The following is a 7,415-nucleotide window of genomic DNA, read 5'->3' on the forward strand; positions in this document are numbered from 1 at the left end:
GGAAGAAGAGAGACTTGTTGCTTCTCCAGCCAGTGGGCCTCTCCTGTGGAGTTCATCCAGACCCTTTATCAGAGCTGCCAGTTTCACAGCCTACCCTATGGATTCCGGACTCTTCCATTCCCATGATTGTATGCGATACCTGTATAAATCTCATATTTACAGATCTCTCTTGTTGGTTCTGTTTCTCTAGAGAAAACTAACAAAGCTTGGTACCAGGTGTCCTTCTTAAGAAACAGAATCTTAAAAATGGGTTATTACAATTGGTTTTCCACTCTGACTAGACCAAGAGGCACTAATGACTCTGTTTCCAATATTCAAGATGGCACTGACATTCATTCCATGGGGTGAGTAAGCAAAAGAGATACTCAAAATATCACCATTAAATTCTGCTAATTGTATGCAGAAAGGGATGAGTTGAAGGCTTCAAATGTGAATCTTCCATGCTGTATGAATGATGTAAAAGTTTCCATTGTGCCCTGAAAGAAAATCTTATTTCCTGTGGTCACAGGCTTGAGATTTCTGAAAACCAGACACAAAGCCTTATTGTAGATTTACAATGTAAACTAAAATATCAACCTTTCAGGGTGTCTGTTGTTGAAGTAAGGACTTTGATTGGAAAAGAATAGGATCCTGAAATGTGGGATAGTGATATATGGCTTGATAATATATCAATTTTTATTGATATTAAGTTGATGACAATGGGGAGATGGGATCCCTGGAATCTGCTGAGCCTTTGCTAAATAGACCTGTAATGGACTGTCCTGAGGAAAGTACTTCCTAACCTCCAGCCTTCCTTGTGCAAAGAGCTTACTGGTCTCCAGTCTCCCCAGAGGAGTCTGCCATCCAACCCCCACCTAAAGAGATTAACCCTTCACTACCTGTTAACCCTGTAACCACCTCCAATGGGGAAACAGCCCTCACTCCTCTGTCTGGAGTGACTAATCCTGTTTCACTAGATGAAACTGCAATGGAATACCCTAAGGTAATTGGCTTGAAAGATGCTTCTATTTCTTTTCATAACCCACTCCCACCTCCCCTTTTTTCTTCAAGATCCATAACTAGACTAATGTCCCAACAGGTCCCAAAAGGTGAGGTACAAAATGTGACCCATGAGGAGGTATTCTATACTCCAAAAGAATTGCATGAGTTTTCCAATCCATATCAACAGAAATCAGGGGAATATGTGTGGAAATGGATATTAAGGGTGTGGGATTATGATAAAGGAATATGAAGTTGAATCATGCTGAATATATTGATAGGTCCACTAAGCAGAAATTCTGCATTCAATGTTGTAGCTCGAGAGGTTAGATAGGATATTAACAGTTCGTTTGGATGGTTGGCTGAAACATGGATCAAAAGGTGGATTACATTACCTGAGGTTGAAATGCCAAAGCTGTCCTGGTATAATGTAGATAAGGGGATCCAGAGGCTTAGAGAAATAGGAATTTTAGAGTGGATTTATCATGGAAGACCTGTCACACACCTCAGGAATGTCCAGAGGACACATCTTTCACCAGAATTTTGAGAAACAAACTTGTGAGACTAGCTCCACAATCCCTGAAGAGCTATGTAGTTGCCCTTCTCTGTAGGTCAGATTTTACTGTGGAAACTGCTGTCACTGAACTGTAATCCTTAAACACAATGGAGGATAGGATCCCGAGTTGGAAGAAGTCATGTGGTGACAGTTAATCAACATAGACAAGGTGGACATGACCGCCATAATGGACAGCAGACTCAAAGCAGCAGTCAAAAACTCTGACTTGCAGAGACTTGTGGTGTTGGCTAGTAGATCATAGACTACCTAGAAGTAAAATAGATGGGCAGTCTACTAAAATCTTGTTTGAGCTGTATAGGCAGAAGAATTCTGGGTCAAGTGAACAGAAGTCTAACTTGAATTACAAAAACAGAGAGTCGTGCCTCTTAATCAATTCCCAGACTTGAGAACCTTGAATGAACAGAGGGCTGGTTATCCTTGGGGAAGGACCCTTTTACACTGCCCAAAATTAACACTATTTACCTTCCTCACAGCCTTCCCCAAGGAGACCTTTGGCCTTTTGCCAGGGTGACTGTGCAATGGGGGAAAAGAAATGATCAGATATTTGGGGGATTGTTAGACACTGGCTCAGAAGTAACATTAATTCCAGGAGACCCAAAATGGCACTCTGGTCCAACAGTCAGAGTAGGAGTTTATGGAGGTCAGGTGATTGATGGAGTTTTAGCTCAGATCAGTCTCACAGTGGGCCTATTGGATCCCTGGACCCATTATGTGGTCATTTTTCCAGTTCCAGAATAAAACTGGAATCAACATACTCAGCTACTGGCAAAATCCCCACATCAGTTCTCTGATTCATCAAGTGATGGTTAGTATGGTGGGAAGCTGAGTGGAAGCCACTAGAATTGCCCCTACATATCAAAATAGTGAATCCAAAGCAATGCTGAACTCCTGGAAGGAATGCAGGGATTAGTGCCATTCTTAAGAACTTGAAGGATGCAGGGGTGGTGATTTGCACCACATCCCCATTCAACTCTCCTATTTGTCCTGTGCCAAATAGAGAACAAATGGGTCTTGGAGGTTGTGATGGTGAATTATTATACAGTTAACCAGTGATGACTCCAATTGCAGCTAATGTTCCAGATATGGTATCATTGCTTAAGCAAATCCACACATTGCCTGGTACTTGGTAAAAAGCTATTGATCTGGCAAATGCTTTTTTTCTCAATAGCTGTCAGTAACGACCACCAAAAACAGTTTGCATTCAGCTGACAAGGCCAGCAGTATACTTTCACTGTGCTTCTTCAGGGGGTTATCAACTCTCCAGCCCTATCTCACAATCTTGTCCACAGGGACCTTGATCATTTCTCCCTCTCACAAGACACCATACTATCCATTATATTGATGATCTCATGCTGATTGGACCTGGTGAGCAAGAAGTAGCAACTACTCTAGACTTATTGGTAAGGTATTTGCATGTTGGGGAAAAGAGATAAATCCAACAAAAATATATAGGGGTCTTCCACCTCAGTGAAATTTCTAAGTATACAGTGGAGTGAGGCATGTCAAGATATCCCTTCTGAGGTTAAGGATAAGCTTTGAACCTGGCCCCTTTTTTGATCAAAGAAGAGACCCCACATCCGGTTGGCCTCTTTGGATTTTGGTGGCGACATTTTCCTCATTTAGGTGTGCTACTCTGGCCCAATTACTGAATGACCAGAAAAGCTGCTAGTTTTGAGTGGGGACTGGAACAAGAGGAGGCTCTGTGACAGGTCCAGGCTGCAGTGCAAGCTGCTCTGCCATTCAGGCCCATATGATCCAACAGATCCAGTGGTGTTGGAAATGTCAGTGGCAAATAAGGATGCTGTCTAGAGCCTTTGGCAGGCCCCTATAGAAGAATCACAATGTAGATTTTGGAGCAAAGTCTTACCATCTACTGCAGATAAGTACTGTCCTTCTGAGAAACAGCTTTTAGCCTGCCACTAGGCCTTAGTAGAGACTGAACACTTAACAATGGGCCACCAAGTTACCATGAGACCCGAGTTGTCTGAACGACCAACCTATACAGTCGGGCATGCACAGTAGCACTCCATCATAAAATGGAAATGGTATATTAGAAATAGGGCTTGAGCAGGTCTTGAAGGCACAAGTAAGTTATATGAGGAAGTGGCCCAAATGTCCATGGCCCCTGCCTCCTGCCATATTACCTTCTCTTTCCTAGACCAGAGCTATGGCCTCTTGGGGAGTTCCTTACAGTCAGTTAACTGAGGAAGCAAAAACTTGAGCCTGGTTACAGATGGTTCTGTACGATATGCAGGGACCACCCAGAAGTGGACAGCTGCAGCACTACAGCTCCATTATGGGATGCCCTTAAAGGACAGTGGTGAGTGGAAATCCTCTCAGTGGGAGGAACTTTGAGCAGTGCCCCTGGTTGTTCATCTTGCTTGGAAGGAGAAATGGCCAGGGTGAATTTGTATACTGACACATGGGCTGTTGCTAATGGTTTGACTGGATGGTCAGGGACTTGGAAGGTGTGTGATTGGAAAATTGGTGCCAAAGAGGTCTGGGGAAGAGGTATGTGGATAGATTTTTCTGAGTGGGCAAAGAACTTGAAGATATTTGTGTCCCGTGTGAATGTTTACCAGAAGGAGACTGCAGCAGACAAAGGTTTTAATAATCAAGTAGATAAGATGACCCATCCTGTGGATACACGTCATCCTTTTTCCTGCCATTGCCCAATGGGCTTGTGAACAAAGTGGACATGGTGGTAGGGATGGAGGTTACACATGGGCTCAGCAACATGAACTTCCACTCACCATGGCCAACCTGGTTACAGCCACTGCTGAGTGCCCAATCTGCAAGCAGTAGAGACTCACACTCAGTCTCTAATATGGCATGATTCCCCAGGGTGATTGGCCTGTTACCTGGTGCCAGGTTGATTACACTGGACCACTTCCCTCACAGAAGAGGGTAGTGATTTGTTCTAAGTGGAACAGACACATACTCCAGCTATGGGTTTGCATTCCCTGCATGCAATGTTTCCTCTGAAACTTCCCATGTGTGTATTTATGGAATGCCTTATCCATCAACATGGTATTCCACACAGCATAGCTTCTGATCAAGGAATCCACTGCACAGCAGTGAAGTGTAGAAACAGGTACATGCTCATGGAATTCTCTGGTCTTACCATGTTCCCCATCATCCAGAGGCAGCTGGGTTGATAGAACGGTGGAATGGCTTTTTGTAGACCCAGGTGTGGTGCTAACTAGGTGGCAATACCATGCTGGCTTGGGCAATGTTCTCCAGAAGGCTGAGTATGCTCTGAGTCAGCAGCCAATGAATGGTGCTCTTTCTCCCACAGCCAGGATTCATGGGTTCAGGAAGCAAGGAGTAGAAATGGGAGTGGCACCACACTATCACCCCTAGTGATCCACTAGGAAAATTTTTGCTTCCTGTCCCTGAAACCTTAAGCTCTTCTGGTCTGCAGGTCTTAGTTCCAAAAGGAGTACTCCTACTGAGAGATACAACATTGATTTCACTGAGCTGGAAGCTAAAACTGCCATTTGGCCACTTTGGGCTTCTCATTCACTGAATCAATAGGCATGAAATGGGATTAGTCTGTCTGGAATAATTGATCCTGACTATCAAGGGGAAATATATATGGAAGTAAAGAAGAGTTCTACTGGAATGCAGGAAATCCCTGAGGGTGGCTCTTAGTACTACCATGCCATGATTAAAAACTGCAACAACCCAACCCCGGCAGGACTACCAATGGCCCAGAAACTTCAGGAATCAAGGTCTGGGTTACCAACCAGGTAAAGAACCACGACCGGTTGAAGTGCTTGCTGAGGGTAAAGAGAACATGGAATGGTAGTAGAAGAAGGTAGTGATAAATATGAACTACGACCACGTGACCAATTACAGACATGAGGACTGTGATTGTATGAATATCTCCTCCTCATTTTGAGTATGTTTGCATTTGTACATAAGCAAATACCTTGTTTTCCTTTTATCATATGACATAAGTTGTATTGTTCATGTTAGAGTGTTTAGTCACAGGATATGAAGTTTAAGAATGAATGTTAACTAAGGAATTGCACCCAATTCTGGAGAGATGTAGTGTGTTTCCAGCTGTACATGGGACAACTGATATTGTTAGGCAAAATGTGCTCTATTTGGAAATTAAGCGTGTTTCAAGACAATGTGTAGAGCTGCCAAGTTGACAAGGGGTGGATTGTGATAAGTTCTTGTGTCAACTTGGCCAAATGGTTATGCCCAGTTGTCTAGTCAGGCAAGCACTGGCCTGACTGTTGCTGCAAGGATATTTTGTGTCTGGTTGATTAAATTATCAGTCTGTTGATTGCACCTGTGGCTGATTACAGCTGCGATCAACTAAGGTGTGTCTCCCACAATGAGACAGTCCACTCAGTTGAAGGCTTTTAAGGAAGAAGAGAGACTTTTTTGTTGTTTCTCCAGCCAGTGGGTCTCTTCTGTGGAATTCATCCAGACCCTTTATTGGAGGTGCCAACTTCACAGCCTGCCCTATGGATTTTGGACTCTTCCATTCCCATGGTTACATGAGATACCTTTATAAGTCTCATATTTACAGATCTCTCCTGTTGGTTCTGTTGATCTCTAGAGAACCCTGACACAACTTCTCTGTATCTGTTTCTTCAGTTGTAAAGCAGATGATTATAACAGTACCTACCTCATAGGCTTATGGTGAGATAAAATGGATAACGTGTAGAAAGCATCTGTTAAGCATCTGAAGGATAACTGATAAGATTAAAAATTGCCTATAAGCCCAGTTTCTAGCATTTAGTAAGTGCTCAATAATTAGTGGTTATTTCTTTTTATTATTGTTATGATTTTAAAAAATGGATTGATTTATGATTAGGGTTGTTTTTTAATGAAGCTGGGATTGTTTAAATGATGCAGGTAATTTTTTCAGTTCTTCATTCTAGAGCACCTAGTAGATAGCCTGGGCTGAAATCTCTTTTCAACAAGGAGATATATGGGTTATTTTAATTTTATGTTAACAACAACAAAAATTTTAATATTGTGTTGGAGAATAGGTCTTTCTCAGTGTAACATCATCTTCACTTAAATATGTGTTTATACATTATGTCAAAGTTCAGGTAAAATTGCATTTTATTTTACAAGGACTAAAGAAAAATTGTATTAAAGGAATATGATGTCTTTTGTGAAAAGGGATATTTTTGTAATAGTATCATCATTCTATAATTTACACATTTTGTAAATTGTTTTGTAAATATACACTTGATTGTCTCCACTTTCCTGAATGGAAGACTTCCTGCAATGCTTCTTATCAATAGTGTCTACATTTACTGCACAAAGCCCTCTTGAGCAGTTCTAAAGATGGTGAAGATGTAGGGGCCAAATCAGAAAATACTTAAGTTTTAAGGTCTTGTCAATCTGCATACAGAAATATAATAAAAAATTAAAAAGAAGAAATCCTAATAATTTCTTTCAAATTTTATTTAAATTGTTAACTCAAAACATACACACAGTTTTACCTGGTCAACGTCCCTCTTGGCAGTAACAACAGAAAAAGAAAGTGTGAAGGACCCTGGAAATGAAAAATAACTTTTAACTTATGCTATAGTTCTCTTCGATCAGCCTAATTGCAGATAGGCAGGAAAGGGTCTCCGCAGTTGGAAGATTTGCACGGAGAATCCGCCGGCCTAACGAAATCAGAAGCTCCTACCGTACGTGGCCACTAAAAGTGACACCAATCGAACATATCCAGAAGATCACTACTTTCTAAGAGCGAGGAAATTTCAAACCTCTCTCCAATCAGGTCTTCTATCTTACAATTCCGCTTATAAATAATACTAGAGCCAATAGCAATAACGAAAACATCCCTAGCGCACGCCTTGAACTCGTAGGAAAGACGCAGATT

The sequence above is a fragment of the Tamandua tetradactyla genome, chromosome 3 (genome assembly GCF_023851605.1).
Source record: "Tamandua tetradactyla isolate mTamTet1 chromosome 3, mTamTet1.pri, whole genome shotgun sequence".
In the NCBI taxonomy this organism is placed as follows: Eukaryota; Metazoa; Chordata; class Mammalia; order Pilosa; family Myrmecophagidae; genus Tamandua; species Tamandua tetradactyla.